The 16,588-nt window shown below is 41.9% G+C and overlaps 1 long non-coding RNA gene across 2 annotated transcripts; it reads right to left on the reverse strand.

The window, feature by feature from the left end:
• Window positions 1-9,885: 9,885 nt before the first annotated feature.
• LOC143420433 (uncharacterized) lies at window positions 9,886-16,218 on the reverse strand. 2 transcript variants are annotated; one of them, XR_013100258.1, is made up of 4 exons: window positions 15,947-16,218; window positions 11,237-11,385; window positions 10,372-10,536; window positions 9,886-10,294 (listed from the first exon to the last, which is right to left on the reverse strand). It is a non-coding gene; the product is annotated as an uncharacterized LOC143420433 (long non-coding RNA). The 2 variants fall into 2 exon arrangements; XR_013100257.1 differs by lacking the exon at window positions 15,947-16,218 and having other exon boundaries at window positions 11,237-11,509.
• Window positions 16,219-16,588: the final 370 nt, after the last annotated feature.

The raw sequence follows: 16,588 nt of genomic DNA on the forward strand, positions 1-16,588 counted from the left end.
CTAATGGAAGCTGTCAGCCATCCTGCAACCATGAATTAGATAAGCAGAAGTGAAGGGATTGTTAACAACAATTTAATAATAAAATTTAATGTGATAGTTGCACTTTATTAGCTCCCCACAATCGTATGAATAATAACCATGAATGCACTGCATGCTCATAGCAAGTTCTTTAGGTTTAAAGTGAGATCCTGCTTTAAAGGGCGCTTCATCTGCTGGGAATGACATGTTTCTTCTAGTATGTAAGGCTCAGCCCATCTTACTGGGACTTACTTTTGTAGATCCACATGCTCTAAACCTGGTGCTCCATGATTGGTGCAGAAGCTTTAAGCTACTATTAACAAATAATAACCATGGACTTAGTTGTTACTACAATAACTTATCATTGAGCAACTTTTAATTTTACTTGTAAAACTATGCAAGTAGAATTGAATGGGGCACAGTGAGCTGAGCACAGGCCCACTCTGTGACACTCAGAGGTTTGTGGATATCATACTGAGAGTATTGGACACAGTGCAGCCAGCTTGCAGCCACTTTCCCACCACTTTAGCACAATGTTTACATGAGACTCAGCCACACTAATGTTCCTGGGCAGACATGTGGTGCAGCATGGCTGATGGCACTGTACCTGCAGCTGTCATGGACAAGAACCACTCAATACCTCACCCAAGCCAAGCCTGTGCTGATGTTGTGATCTGAGACCGAGACACTAACCCAGGATCATGATATGATGTTGTGAGAGTTTCACTAAGAATTAGCTCTGATTACAAGATTTCAATCTATCGTAACTCTAATTTGTATTTACTTCAGTTTGTTCATCTTGGAGCTGTGTGCAGCTGAGGACAGTCTTATTATTACCAGGTGAGGATATGTAACAGCCACAGTCTGTAGAGATGATGTCACCATGGAGTGGTGATGTCACTGGAGCTGCCAATATGTGCTCCAGCCAAAGCTACACCAGAGGGTTGTGCTGTGTAACAGGTTGGTGCAGGTGGTGTTATCTACATTTGAACATTAGGCAACAGTCTCATGAAGACACTTTCTATTGTTCACTAAAGACCAACAATAACAGAGACAAAGGGAGAGCAGCAGAACTAGTGCTAACAATTAGCACTGCTAGCCTGCCCACCAACACCAGCTAATGTTCTAAAAACGATGATCAATGATTTTGCTGTAACGGCTCCAGCTGTCTGTGTCAGGGACACGTTGGAGATGAAGTGAGTGATCCAGTGACAAAGGTTTGGAAACCTGCAGTCAGCTGAGACTAAAGGAGTCACCTGACCGAGAGACCAAATGTTTCACTGAGAACGTCCAGATGAACAGAATCAACCTTTGGGATAATCTGTTCCACACATCCATGTTTCACTTACTGCATTATATTTCCTCATTGCTGTGCACACAGGCCTGTGGCTTATAACCAACTCCAAGTTCAGACTCAGAGGCTGCTGAAGCTGTTTTCTGGAACAGAGACGTGTTGGATATAAAAGCAACTCTTCTTTATGTGTCAGCACTGAGGAAAGGAGCAGCTTCGTCTCTAAGTGTATGAAGGACTGTAGCAGTGTGTGTGTGAGCTTTATTTCACAGACAGAACCATGTCAAAAACACAACTTCAGGTAAAAACAATACAAAATCAAAGAGTCTGATCAGAAGGATTAAACAGAGGAGTGTGGGACTGTTTTTAACAGACAGCAGGTTAAGCCAGGCTGGAGGAGTAAACTGAGCCTCGGTGTGAGCAGCAGTGTGTTTGACAGGAAGCTGAGATAAACAGTCTGGAGCCCATTTAGTGCTTCATATGAAAGTGTGAGGATTTGAAAGCAAATCTAAAATCAAGCAGGAGTCAGTGTGAGAATGATTTGTGCTTTTCCTCAGTCAGATGCTGGGAGTTTCAGTTCATCCATGTTCAGCGTGCTGTGCTTTGTGTAACAGGAGAATATGACAGTATAAATCAAGTCTTCATGTCACTGAAAGCCTCCACAGTCTGCTATGGAGGTGCATCAGTTTGGATTTACAAGAAGAACATTTCTTAAACCTGCCACAAGATGGCGCTCCAACAGAAGGGATGTCCACAGTGTAACACAGACAGACACATACTGTGTGAATGTGTGAGTGAATGGGCTTTCAACACAAGGCTTCTGCTGCTACCTTTAATGACATAATTAGCTAACAAGAACAAACTGTTAATTACCACCAAAGAACGGCTCCAGATTTTAGCTGCTGACCATTTTGTGAAACGTTGATTACATCAGCTTATTGTTGATTTTTCAACCTTAATATCAGCTGCTTTAAAGGAGCCTGGTTCTCTCGCAGTAACACTTTTCTTCACTAGATGCAGTGCAGGCACAGTCTGTGTTTCTAAACTACACACTAATGTTCATTGTTGTGCAGCTAAATCCTCCCTCTGGATGGGAAGAATCCCTGTCAGGCTTCAAACACCTGGCTTGGTGTTCTGGAGCTAATGTGTCACCTGTGAGGACTCTGAGATGAACACACAGCAGACACTTCAGTTCTCCGTCTGTGTGTCCTCAGTTTCCCAGCATGCCTTGGCTGTGGTGGTGGAGGTGAATGAGGGGGAACATGCTGCTCTGTCAGCACTCAGGTTTCATACCTGGTGATCTCAGAGGACAAAGCGGCGTTACAGCAGCGCACGTTGATGAGACCTGATGCTCTGAACAGTTCAGACTTCAGCCTCACTCTGAGAAAACAAACGACTGACTGTCAGCAGCAACTACACCTGCTCCATCAGTGACGGAGAGAAGAACTGAGACTGAGAGACATACAGCTGCAGGTCAAAGGTCAGAAACGCCCGCTCTTTGTACGGGTCAGGAGTTAGTACTGCAGAGGTCAGAGGTCAGCTTGCTGACAAACCATTTGAAACAGTTTGGAGCTAAAAGCACAACAGCAGAGGAAAGAAGAGACACTGCAGAGATGATGCAAAATATTGTGTTTTGTTCTCAGCTGTCAAAAAGTGTAACACACGTGTTCCAGCACAGCCTTTGTGTACTTTCACTTCTCCATACTGTCCATTGGAAATCCTGTTTGTTACTTTTTGATTTCAGTCCATGTGTCCAAAGCAAACTTCTGTCCCACACTTTCTCTGCTGACTCTTCACCGATGCTCAGATGATCTCAGATGATTTCACCAGAACTCATCAAAATTCGGGCTCCACAGAAACCCAGACGTCACTAAACAAGCGTAACAAGCAAAGTGAAAACTGGTCGTTCAGCTTTATTGACCAAAGATAAGCTCACATGTCACCTCATGACACAGACACTTATTTCCACAGCATGCACGAGGACTGACAATAAGTGTCTATAAAGCCACTTCTATCTGCCACACCTGTGCTTCTGTCATGGTTGCTCTCCTCTCACTCTGTCATTTATCCACAGTCTGCCTCCCTCTGCTCCGTCAGCTGACGTCCTCTCTACACCACCTGCTGTGTTTTATCCTGCAAAAACACATTTAAGAAGCGTTGCACCGAGTAACGGGAGGAACTGCTATAAAATCCATTTAAAGGAGGTGGTGCTGAGTGCTGTGACTGGGGTCCCACCACTGACATCACGGGTGGAGGACATGTTGGAAAACTGCTACAAAGTGCTGTGCAGCCAGCAGAGCTTACAGTCTGTCCTGTGTGTCATACAGGCTCTCACACTTAGTGTTTCTGTGACACATTGAAGAGAAGTTTGTGTTGTTCACAGTTGTGCTTGTACTGAGTGACAGCTGACATGACCTAACAGGAATAATGTGTCTGTGCTGAATGAGAAGTAACACACAATGAAGTCTTGATGCATCTCAATCATCCAGGAAAGTGAGTCTGTTGCTTCTGTTCATCTGGACGCAGCGTTTTGTGGGAGAAACGTGTCGTCATCATCAGGTGACGTCTTCAGTCTCAGCTGCAGGTTTCAGTCTTACAAACAGGACATTTGCATAAAGACTGAAAGCAGCTGCAGGAACGATGGGCTGGGAGCTCCGTTCCTTCATCTTAATTATGCAGATTCTCAGGACCATTGATCAACAACCACTGATCCATGTCCATGAGTCCCATTCACAGAGATGTGGGAATGGCTGCAGTCACAGCATGTAAGATGGAAATAAATGAGAAGTATTTAGCTGAAGTGGATTTGATTTATGTTACTTCTTTTTTAACTTGTAGTTCTACATTGGAAGATTATTGTGATATTGAAATATAAAAATACATTTATATTCTATTATCTTCTCAAAATAAGCGTCACACTCGTGGAAGCCGGTGTAGCCGCCGAAACGCCTGCATTTATGGAGACTTTCAGCCCCAGGTAGGCCAGTTATGGATCTTGGATCCACATTATGTCAGCAGCTGTTCTCCACCGTGAACTGTGTTCAAACAAACACGCTCACGCCTCACAGACGACAGCTTACAGTCCTGTAGAGATAAAGTGACTCGTACAGCCCCGTCTTCAGTCTTGTGGAGATGATCTCGACGCTTTGGTGGATGTTACTAGCTCCTGTGCAGTATTTTGTAAAGACATGATTATACCTCGTAAGCGTGTTAAAATTTACGCTAACAATAAGCCATGGGTCACTAAAAGTGTCAAATCCTGTTTAAGGAAAAAGAGACAGGCCTTTAAAGAGGGGCTGTTACCGATTTTCAGACAGCTACCAAGGAAATGAAAATCGAGATCTTGAAAGCAAAACAGACAAAAACCTTCTTGAAAGCAAATTTGCTGCAAAAACTTTTGGGTCTGCCTGGACTTGTATGAAAACCATAGCAGGGTTTCAAAATCCCCAGAGCAGCAGTCAGGTCATTTTAGATGTTTTAATTCAGACAGAGATTTTCAAATGCTTTAAACATGTTTTATGCTCGCTTTAGTTCTTCTGATTTCAGCGAGGATATTTGGGAACTGAAACAGAAACTGAGAGATACTCAGCACTTTATCATTGAACTCAGCGATGTTAAAAAGGCCTTTCATACAGTCAATGTGAACAAGAGCCAGGTCCTGATAATATTAGTGGCCGCCTAATTAAATCTTGTGCTGATGAACTCAGTCCTATATTTCAGGTTATTTTTAACAAATCCTTGCAAACACAACATGTGCCCTCTCTTTGCAAAGAAGCAGTCGTGGTTCCTGTCCCTAAATCTAAACGACTTCAGGCCTGTTGCCTCACTTCAGTTGTCATGAAAGTCTTTGAAAAAATCATCAGAAATGTGATTATGAAGAGACTGAAGGTCAGCTGGATCCAATGCAGTTTGCATACAGGCCCAACAGAGGAGTGGAGGACGCACTTTTGACTTTACTAAATCTGATTCTTAAACATGTAGAGAGTAAAGGGACTTTTGCAAGACTTCTTTTCATTGATTTTTCTTCGGCTTTTAATACAACACAGCCCCATATTTTAATTAAAAGACTTTTAGAACAGTTTGAAATCAGGAAAAACCTGCTGGGCTGGATTTTAGATTTTCTAACTGACAGGTCACACAGAGTGAGAATAAATGGGGTTCTGTCTGACCCAGTGTTCTCCTCCACAGGTTCTCCTCAAGGCTGCGTCCTATCGCCCTTATTATTCACTCTCTATACAAACATGTGTCAGGGCAGACATGAAAACAGGGTCATTATTAAATATGCAGATGACTCTGTTATTGTCAGCTTACTGAAAGAGGGTGAAACTAACCACGGCCCAGTCATTGATGACTTTGTTCAGTGGTGGGAGGAGTCTTATCTCCAGCTGAACATATCTAAAACAAAAGACATGGTTGTTGATTTTAGGAAACAACAAAATGGGCACGGAGTCACTTTAATTAAAGGTCAGAAAATAGAGCAAGTACAATCATATAAATATCTTGGGACCATAATCAATGAAAAACTGAACTTTGATCAAAATTGCAAATCAGTTTGTAAAAAGGGTCACCAGCACCTTTGTTGCCTTAGGAAACTTGTTCATTTCCACATTGACCAAAAAATGTTAACTTTGTTTTATCGTTCTTTTATTGAGTCTGTTTTATCCTTTTGTTTGGTGGCATGGTTTGGTCAGACCTCTGTCACAGAGAAAAACTCTCTGAATCAGATAGTGAGATGGTCCAGTCGTCTGATAGGTGAGCCACAGTCTTGTTTAGCCTCCCTGTACTCTGAGCAGGTACAGAGGATGGCTTTATCAATCCTTAAAAATGGTTCCCATCCTCTAAGGGGTGAATTTCAGCTTCTTCCCTCAGGACGGAGGTTTCTATTTCCGAGATGCAGGACAAAGCGTTATAAAAACAGCTTTGTCCCCGTTGCTGTCACTGAATTAAATAAGAACTGTTTTTGATTCGAAATATTAAAGTATGTGTCACAGTGAGCTTTATATATTTACTAGGTATGTGTGTTTTTAAAGGGATGTCAAATGCTGTCATTTTCCTGTAAAGCAAATTTACCTTGCCTTTGGGTATAAATAAAGTTACCTTACCTGCAGACGCTGTGCGCAGAGGTTCAGGAGCAGAAGTCCCGTTGTAAACATATCACGGCAGACCCGACGATGTTTGCATGAACGCGCTTTTTTTAAAAGTCAGGTCAAGGCTCCAAAAGCCCAAAGGCGATATAACAGTTTGTGTTTGCTACATGGATCATTGTAGTTCAGCTTTCCTTTGTTATATTTCTTTAAGAGCTCAAAATGTGTTCATTACATAAATCAAATGTAATTTTCTCTGTAGCACTTCATGGATTTCATAAGCAACACACTGTAGTTGTTCACACAAAGCATAAAGGTAAAAACAATATACACAGTGTTATCTTCATTTTAGATGTCACAAAGTATTTGCGGCTCCCAGTGTTTTCCCGAACCCTGACCCTTTGCGTGGAAACCGGGTCCAAAAGGCTCTTTGGGTGTTAAAGGTTGCTGACCCCTGCACTAGGCCCAACTGACACATATATTTGATTCCAAATACAAAAAATAATGTGTAACCTGCTGGAAGAATGTAGGAGGTTGAGACAGGATCTCAACACTTGGTGTCTGCAACAAAAGACAACAATATGTGGGCCGATCGTGGCTCAAGAGTTGGCAGCTCGTCTTGTAATCGGAAGGTTGCCGGTTCGAGCCCCGGCTTGGACATGTTGTGTCCTTGGGCAAAAAAGCACTTTGGGGTCCTTAGGGACGAGTAAAGCGCTCTACAAATACAGGCCATGTAATGGCAGAAACGTTCTCTAGTGTAAATCCTGACTAGTTCATTAACTACAGATCAGTTTCAGTGAACATTATTCACAGAGGGATCTGAGTTCCTTATACCAGACTCTACAGAAACTGTAACACTGTACAGCTCTGCGACTCAACAATATGACAACAATGTAACACACACTAGAATCATCAAATAAAGCCCCACTAACCACTAGAACTAGAACTAACTAGCACTGGACACTTGCATATTAGAGATTTCTACCACCATAGGAGGCGAGATATCATCCTTGAACCAGAGCATCCAGCCCTCAATTTCGGACATAAAAAGCGACGTGGCCAGGCATGATAACACTTTGACTGAACTGCAGGACTGTGCCTCGAACCACTCTGACACCATCGCCACTCTCCAGGCCACTGTGGAGCGTTTGTCTGCGGAGGTAAAGAAGTTAGATGAGAGATGTGGAGCTCTTGAGGCACTCCAGGAGGAATCATTTAAGAACTGCAGGAATACCAGAAGGCACAGAGGGACCCAAGATGACTGAGTTGGTTCACACCTGTTGGCGGAGGCGCTATCTCTCGAGGAGAAGCCACTCATCGATCGAGCACATACACTCAGAAAAATAAAGGTGCCAACTGGAACCAAAAGTGGTTCTTTAGACTGATGCCATAGAAGAACCTTTTTTGGTGCCACAAAGAACCTTTCAAACAATGGTTCTTTGAAGAACCATTTCTTTCAGTGGTTCATTGAAGAACCTTTAAAGGTGCCCCACAGAACCATCAAGAAATGGTTCTTTGGGGCACCTTTAATGGTTTTTCAAAGAACCTTTTTTTAAAAAGGTTCTTTGAAAAACCATTTTTAAAAAGGTCCTTCAAATGGTTCTTTAAAAGAACCATTTTAAAGAACCTTTTTTGAGTGGTTCTTTAAAGAACCATTTTAAATCTTTCAAAATAAAATGCATCATAAATTGAATTTGAGTAGGGTAAAATAAATACGAGCACAGCATAGACATATATTAATGGTTTATTGTCATTTTGTAGTATACCAAAAGACAAAAAGGCATTTTAACCCTCAGCACAACATCACTACTAATACATGTCACATATTAGTGTTTTAAACAGTAATAATTAAATATATTTGCTATACTATAAATAAATATATATAAATACTATAGCTACAGATAACACAACAATACATGTATTGTTTAATTAATAAAACATCAGAAAGTGATAAAACACATTAGAAATAGCAATAGCTTCATAACAGACCAATAAATCAACACATTTTCATCAGCAGATGTTTGCATGTTCAGTAACAATATTTCAACAAGTTTATGATTAAAATGATCAATGAACTTTAGCATTACGCTATGTAATGTACGTTTCATGTTGTACTCATTGTCCTTTGTTAGTCCAGTTTAGGATAATGTCTCTGACGTATGTTTCATATCAAATACAGGGAGTGCAGAATTATTAGGCAAATGAGTATTTAGTCCACATCATTCTCTTCATGCATGTTGTCTTGCTCCAAGCTGTATAGGCTCGAAAGCCAACTACCAATTAAGCATATTAGGTCATGTGCATCTCTGTAATGAGAAGGGGTGTGGTCTAATGACATCAACACCCTATATCAGGTGTGCATAATTATTAGGCAACGTCCTTTCCTTTGGCAAAATGGGTCAAAAGAAGGACTTGACAGGCTCAGAAAAGTCAAAAATAGTGAGATATCTTGCAGAGGGATGCAGCAGTCTCAAAATTGCAAAGCTTCTGAAGCGTGATCATCGAACAATCAAGCGTTTCATTCAAAATAGTCAACAGGGTCGCAAGAAGTGTGTGGAAAAACCAAGGCGCAAAATAACTGCCCATGAACTGAGAAAAGTCAAGCGTGCAGCTGCCAAGATGCCACTTGCCACCAGTTTGGCCATATTTCAGAGCTGCAACATCACTGGAGTGCCCAAAAGCACAAGGTGTGCAATACTCAGAGACATGGCCAAGGTAAGAAAGGCTGAAAGACGACCACCACTGAACAAGACACACAAGCTGAAACATCAAGACTGGGCCAAGAAATATCTCAAGACTGGTTTTTCTAAGGTTTTATGGACTGATGAAATGGGAGTGAGTCTTGATGGGCCAGATGGATGGGCCCGTGGCTGGATTGGTAAAGGGCAGAGAGCTCCAGTCCGACTCAGACGCCAGCAAGGTGGAGGTGGAGTACTGGTTTGGGCTGGTATCATCAGAGATGAGCTTGTGGGGCCTTTTCGGGTTGAGGATGGAGTCAAGCTCAACTCCCAGTCCTACTGCCAGTTTCTGGAAGACACCTTCTTCAAGCAGTGGTACAGGAAGAAGTCTGCATCCTTCAAGAAAAACATGATTTTCATGCAGGACAATGCTCCATCACACGCGTCCAAGTACTCCACAGTGTGGCTGGCAAGAAAGGGTATAAAAGAAGAAAAACTAATGACATGGCCCCCTTGTTCACCTGATCTGAACCCCATTGAGAACCTGTGGTCCATCATCCAATGTGAGATTTACAAGGAGGGAAAACAGTACACCTCTCTGAACAGTGTCTGGGAGGCTGTGGTTGCTGCTGCACGCAATGTTGATGGTGAGCAGATCAAAACACTGACAGAATCCATGGATGGCAGGCTTTTGAGTGTCCTTGCAAAGAAAGGTGGCTATATTGGTCGCTGATTTGTTTTTGTTTTGTTTTTTAATGTCAGAAATGTACATTTGTGAATGTGGAGATGTTATATTGGTTTCACTGGTAAAAATAAATAATTAAAATGGGTATATATTTGTTTTTTGTTAAGTTGCCTAATAATTATGCACAGTAATAGTCACCTGCACACACAGATATCCCCCTAAAATAGCTAAAACTAAAAACAAACTAAAACTACTTCCAAAAACATTCAGCTTTGATATTAATGAGTTTTTTGGGTTCATTGAGAACATGGTTGTTGTTCAATAATAAAATTATTCCTCAAAAATACAACTTGCCTAATAATTCTGCACTCCCTGTATATGTCATATCAAAACAAACCCACACCTGCAGTTGTTTCAGTTTTTCACTGGCGTTTCCTGTCAGCTGGTCAACCTCACTCAGGCAGACATCCATATCAGCCAAACAAACGACAAGTTCCTCCCTTTGTGCTTCAAACCCCTCCCACTCTGAGACAAGGAGCTGAAAGAGAGAGAAAAGAGTCAATTATAAAGAAGAGAGAAAAGTGAAACCCTCCTCAGAAGGTCTGACTCGCATACCTGCAGTTGACCTGTGATGGACTCCAGTTTGGCGTTCACGTCATCCCTCACCGATGCCAACAGCCGAGTCTGCAGGGTGCCCTGGAAGAGCTGAGTTAATGTTCCACTCCTCCTGGTCAGGCTCTCCAGCTGGATGAGCCGAGATCTCCCCTCTCGCCGCTGCCTCTGAACACAGAAACACAAATTGCATCTGAAGCAGGAGGTGCAGATTTTTTTGCCATTCTTTTCTAAATCCAGGCTTGATCACGTGGCGGTATTTGGAAAACTTTTTTGGCCAGTGGACGACTGTTGTCTTGCAGAAAGTCAAATCAAACATATGCGATACACAATCAATTCACAAGAACACATTATAAAAAATAAGTCCAGTTCTTGCCTGATTTCAAGTGAATTCTGCATCAAAACAGGGTGACAGAAGTAAAACGAGAGCACAAAGCCTCACTTTGTACAAGCCTGCTATTACAGTTCTCCTCTATGCAGACGACTTTCCTGTTTTCAAGGCACAACTTGGATCTGCTGTACGAATCTTATGGATACACACTAAATGAAACAATAGTGTGCATGACTCCAGATTCTGATCCCTCATCCTAATATGGTCCCAACATAGCAACAGCAATAAAGAAAATGTTGAGGCTTCAAAATACAAAGTCCATAAACCAATGGCTGACATGGGTTTTATCATAAGGGTGATAAATATACAGATTTCAGTCTGTCTTAGAGATTTGATGTTCATTTACCTGCAGATGCCCTATACGTGCCTGTTCCATGGTTTTTCACAACGTTTTGCACATCACTATTTAATACAGGAAGTAGGTGAACTAAAACAAGTCATCTTTCTTTGTGAGAGGACCATATTAATGAAACAAACCTCAATGACATCATAGGGAGCCCTAAAGATGCTCCTGCTGCTTCTCTTCCTCCTCATCCAAAGCTTCCTTCTCCTTGTCCTCGCCTTCCATCCAATTGTAATTCAACCTAATTGTGTTTCTCCCCCTCCTCTTCCTCATTTTGTTGGAGCTGTGAACACAATTAATGTGAATCTGGATTAATTTGTGCAAACAAGAAAAATCTACAGCTTTTTGGTCAGAGGTGCTCTTGTGATTTAAGCTGGGTAGAGTAGATTTATGTGTTGATGCTACCTGCTTCAGCTCTGGGGCCCGTTCTTCGTACCTCGCTAAGTAGGTTAGCCGGATTAGATTGTTGACGATTTCGCGTGATCCTGGATCAGTCGGTTCCCCGAAGCTCATCCGGGACTTGCTGTCATAGCAACAGAGCCGTAAGCGTAAACCTGCTCGGGAGCAGGTTTACTTTATGTAAACAGGATTAGATCGCGGCCACGCAGGTATGTCCGCTTCATTTATACGAAAGCAACAGCGATATTTTTCCACTGTTTCACCATAAATAAATATTATCAATGTAACTAAAGATAATGCAGCACTTGATCCTGTTATTGATGTCACACAGATACATACAGGTCATTTCCTAAAAAAGGGAAATGTACTATTAACATTCTATTACATGTATGTGATTATTACAGATGTAATTCATATTTCAGAGTAGTAATTGTAAATTACTTCGTGTAAGCAAGATGAGAGACCACGGCTATAAAAGCGAAGGTGGATTTGGGAAGCCTGTCGCAGCCATGTCCTGTCCGTATACGCGACCAACCCATTGCGGAAGGTGCAAGATTGATAAGGAGAGTCCTCAGAATTCAGCATATATTGCGGGACAGACAGGATCCTTTAGCTCAGCGCGACAGTGTGCTCATAGAGAGATATCGATATTCCCGTGAGGGTATTATTTACTTAACCAACTTGTTGACGAGGGGGTGCAGGACCACCACCTGTCTTTTTTTGCTCTGCCCTTTTCTTGGTTGCTGTTATGAACAAACTAACAGAGTATTACAGGCCAGTATTACCTTGCCAAGAGACGCAAAGCAATCTAAGAGATAAATATTACCATTCTGTAGAATACTCCTGTATTCCACTTTTACTTGTTCCCATGTTCTTGTGGGTCCTGTTGTGGCTCTAATGTGAAAGGGGATATAATATAACATATTATAATATAATATAATGCCATATGATATTGGACAATATAGTGTCATATGATAGATCTACCCTACCGCCTACTGGTGTTGGCCAGAGGGGCCGATGGCGCGATATGGCAGCCTGGCTACAACCGTAGCTGCCTCCACCAGTGTGTGAATGTGGGAGTGAATGAATAGTGGTATCGTAAAGCGCTTTGGGTGCCTTGGAAAGCGCTATATAAACCCAATCCATTATTATTATTATTATTAAATTACCTACGAGTTTGATTTGTCAGCAACTTTCTGCCAGCCCTCTCTCCTTGCTTTTGCAGCCTTTGCAGTGTTCCCTTGCGTTTTAATTAAACTCTGAAACTCCTGAAATCCCTCACTCATGAGTTCTTGCTCTGCTGCCGGAAAATACCGAGCACGCCCCTTGGACATTTTCGCCGACCAATCAGCGGGTTGCCGATCAATGCAGGGCTCGCAAAATTTCAAAATCCCTGGTAGCCCTTCGGGCAGGGACTCTTCAGTTTTTGGTAGCCCAAAATAAATTTAAGTAGCCCGAATAAAAAAAGAGAGCAATTTTTTGATTGATGTTTTGTTTCCTGTTTTGTTTCCGTTACAATATTATACTTTAATGTATAATATTGTAACGGAAACAAAACATTAATCAAAAAATTGTTGAAACACAAATTACAACATTGTATAAAAATTACAATCATCAACTCAAATACTTGGTTCTAATTGAAAACAGAAATTTCTATGAACTTGTAAGAACTGTGTAGGACATGAATCAGTCTGTGTCAGATCCTGAATTTGAAATTTCCACTGAAGTCACGGGTAAGAGGCAAGTGGAACCAAGATCGAGGCCATTTGCTTTTTGAAGTTTGCAAAGACTGCTAAATTGTGGCAGTGGTAGTTCACTCTTTGCAACATAGTACGCTGTTCTAAACTGATTTTCAGGTTTATTTTTAGTATGTTATTTGCAATTGGTATTTGTTCTGGGAAAGATATTGCAGACTGAGCAATGCATTTCTTGCATTTCTCATGGGTTCTAATGGGGGCCTTTCTTAAAATTACTGGTCCCAGTAACAAAGGCGCTTGTCGACTCAGAAATCGAGGGAAAACCAACAACACACCCGGCAGAACATTATGTTATTTACACGGGTGCACATGGTAAATGCTAAATGGCCTGTATTTATATAGCGCTTTTACTCGTCCCTAAGGACCCCAAAGCGCTTTACATATCCAGTCATCCACCCATTCACACACACATTCACACACTGGTGATGGCAGCTACATTGTAGCCACAGCCACCCTGGGGCGCACTGACAGAGGCAAGGCTGCCGGACACTGGCGCCACCGGGCCCTCTGACCACCACCAGTAGGCAACGGGTGAAGTGTCTTGCCCAAGGACACAACGACCGAGACTGTCCAAGCCGTGGCTCGAACCGGCAACCTTCCGATTACGAGGCGAACTCCCAATTCTTGAGCCACGATCGCCCACATAAGTGGTCCGCATGTGCGCATTCGCTGTCAAAATAAAAGACGCGCACCAGATAAGAAGTTGCAACGCGCGTTTGCGTCCATATAAAAGGCACTGTTTTTGTTCGCTAGAGTGGGATTTTCACGGCACATTCCGCACCACATCTCTGTGCGTTCATCATTTGTTTGAAGCCAGCTCACCTCCTGCAACCACTTTTCTGAGAATACGCGCTTCTTTTGTGGTTCGGACTCCTGATATTTCTTTGTAGGTGGAGGAACACCAAAGTAATTGCTTAAAGGAGCTTCTTCGACATCTTTAAGAGTTCTAAACAAATGTCTGTCTTCCTCCAGAAAATCTTATGTACCCAAACACGCGTTGCAACTTCTTATCTTGTGCACTCTTTTTATTTTGACAGCGAATGCGCACCTGTGGACCACTTATGTGCAGCCCTGGTTATTTAGCTCGTCATATTGCAGCCACAGAAATTATTTTGTCCATGAAACCATAAAGCTGCACTTTCTTTTTGCCTTATAGTCTGATTTGTCATAACTTTTCCGTTTTGTGGTAAGCTTTTCTTTGGCTGTCACTTCTTCACCCTGACCTGTCTTATTTGGCTCAGCAGAACTAAAATATATATCCTGCTGCTTTTATACACACACACACACACACATAACGGTCAGCGATTCTCTGCGCGATCAACCTCTCATATGTTTAAGCTGCGGGAGATTTCACTTGTCATGTTTGCATAGTAAGCTAACGATTGATAAGACGATGTCAGAGGAATTCGTGCGCAAATGATCGTCACTCACCAATCAGTGCTGTCGCTCTCTATACACAGTTCACGCGATTGCAAAGTGAAAGCAAAAAACAAGCGCAAATTCAAACGCGATTTCAAAATGTCACATAATGACAGTGGCTCACCGATGCCAATGACATAATTACCCAGCTACATTTCCGAAAGAATGCAAAAGCATTGACATATATTTTTCCTTCCTACAATAGCCCGACGGGCAGGGCAGAGATAGATTTTGGTAGCCCGACTGGAAAAATCGCTAGCCCCGGGACGTCGGGCTAGCGATTTTGCGAGCCCTGCAATGTTTCTACTATCGATGCGTAGCCCCTTTTACGACACCCAGTGATGTCACATTCCTGCGTCCAGCTGTAGTAATCGTCAACAGCAGGTGTGTTCGGGGAACCGGATTAGCGAGCTCACGGTTAGCGCGATGATTTGATCTTGGATGTGTCATTTGATCTTGGATGTAGTAAGCGACGTACGAAGAACGGGCCCCTGGCTGCTGAGTGATATTTACACCCTGGCTGGATTACAAACTTTAACTATGTGCTGAACTTTGGCCCAGCGTTGATACCTCTTGTTAGTATAACGACCTCTTCTTAGCTTGTATGTATGATGGTGGATAAATGAGATATACAAAAAAATTAACTATATTACAAAAGAACATCTATCTTGGAAACATCAAATGACCGGAGCATAACTTGTCAACTAGTCCGAAACTAAGTTATGCAGGAACAGTCAAAGACACACCTTCTCATGTCACATTTCTATTCATTTGTATATAATTAGATTAGACAATAAAGAGTCATCTAATCTAATTATTCATTCAAAACTCTTATGCATAGCTGTATTTTATACAGCTCATACAGAATTCAAAGTAGAGGTTCATGTGAGTATTTAATGTACGGCTCAGATCTACAGAATTTCAGAGTTTCTAGAGCAGACACAGAGCTCACATGACAACAGGCTTCAGGCGCCATTTTAGTGACTTTAATAATATATTAAATTTTAATTTCGGTCTAGCTGACATTGGGTTATGTACGCAGCACGCAATTGAACCACATATTTTAGAAGCCAAAGGTTCAAATTAGCTGGGAGCAGCTTCACTTAATTATAACAGTGGTTTTGGGAAAACAGTTGGATACTAAATTGCGCTGACCTCAACGGCTAACGTATCTAGCTAATCGCTACTGTTAGCACAACATTAACAGCAAGCTACAATGACGAGTAACAAAAATAAAACCGTAATAAGGTTTTAATGAAAATGTTTTACCTTTTCTAACAATCCCAGAATCCACAGCTTCAAAGTCCAGCAGGTACTGAAGACTGTTATCCGTTTCGCTGTCACCGTCCGTGAGTTTTTTTTCCCGAAAGGTCAAGGCACGCCGCTCGCACACTCCGTCTGCGCATGCGCATCTCAACGACTGACCCCCTCCGTCCGCTCCCGGGAGGTTATAGTATGACGTGTTCTGACGTCACTCTCTCTCTCCCTGTCATTTATTTGGCTCGAAACACATATTAACAAATTGCTCAGTGATGAACAACTACTCAGATCATTTACCTAAGCAGTGCACTTTGTCAAAACGAAGTGTGTGTTCATTACACTGATATTCTGTTCTGCAATTGTTATTTACTTGTATTTTATAATTTGACTTTACATACTGCTGGGTGGTTTGTAAAGTTTACAATAACTAGTATTATCATTATGCTATATTTTCAAAAATATATAATAATCTCAAAAGTAATGCCTTGGAGTAGAAAATAGTAATGCTTTATTAAAATTTAAAACTAATGTACAGTATTTGAATGTGTGTATTGTGTCTACTGTTTGCAAATATTTCTAACTTTTATTTGAATATTCAGTTTCCTACCATCTTCTCTTAAAGGGTAATTGCCAGGTATCCCGCCCTCCCCC

The sequence above is a fragment of the Maylandia zebra genome, linkage group LG2 (genome assembly GCF_041146795.1).
Source record: "Maylandia zebra isolate NMK-2024a linkage group LG2, Mzebra_GT3a, whole genome shotgun sequence".
NCBI lineage: Eukaryota > Metazoa > Chordata > Actinopteri > Cichliformes > Cichlidae > Maylandia > Maylandia zebra.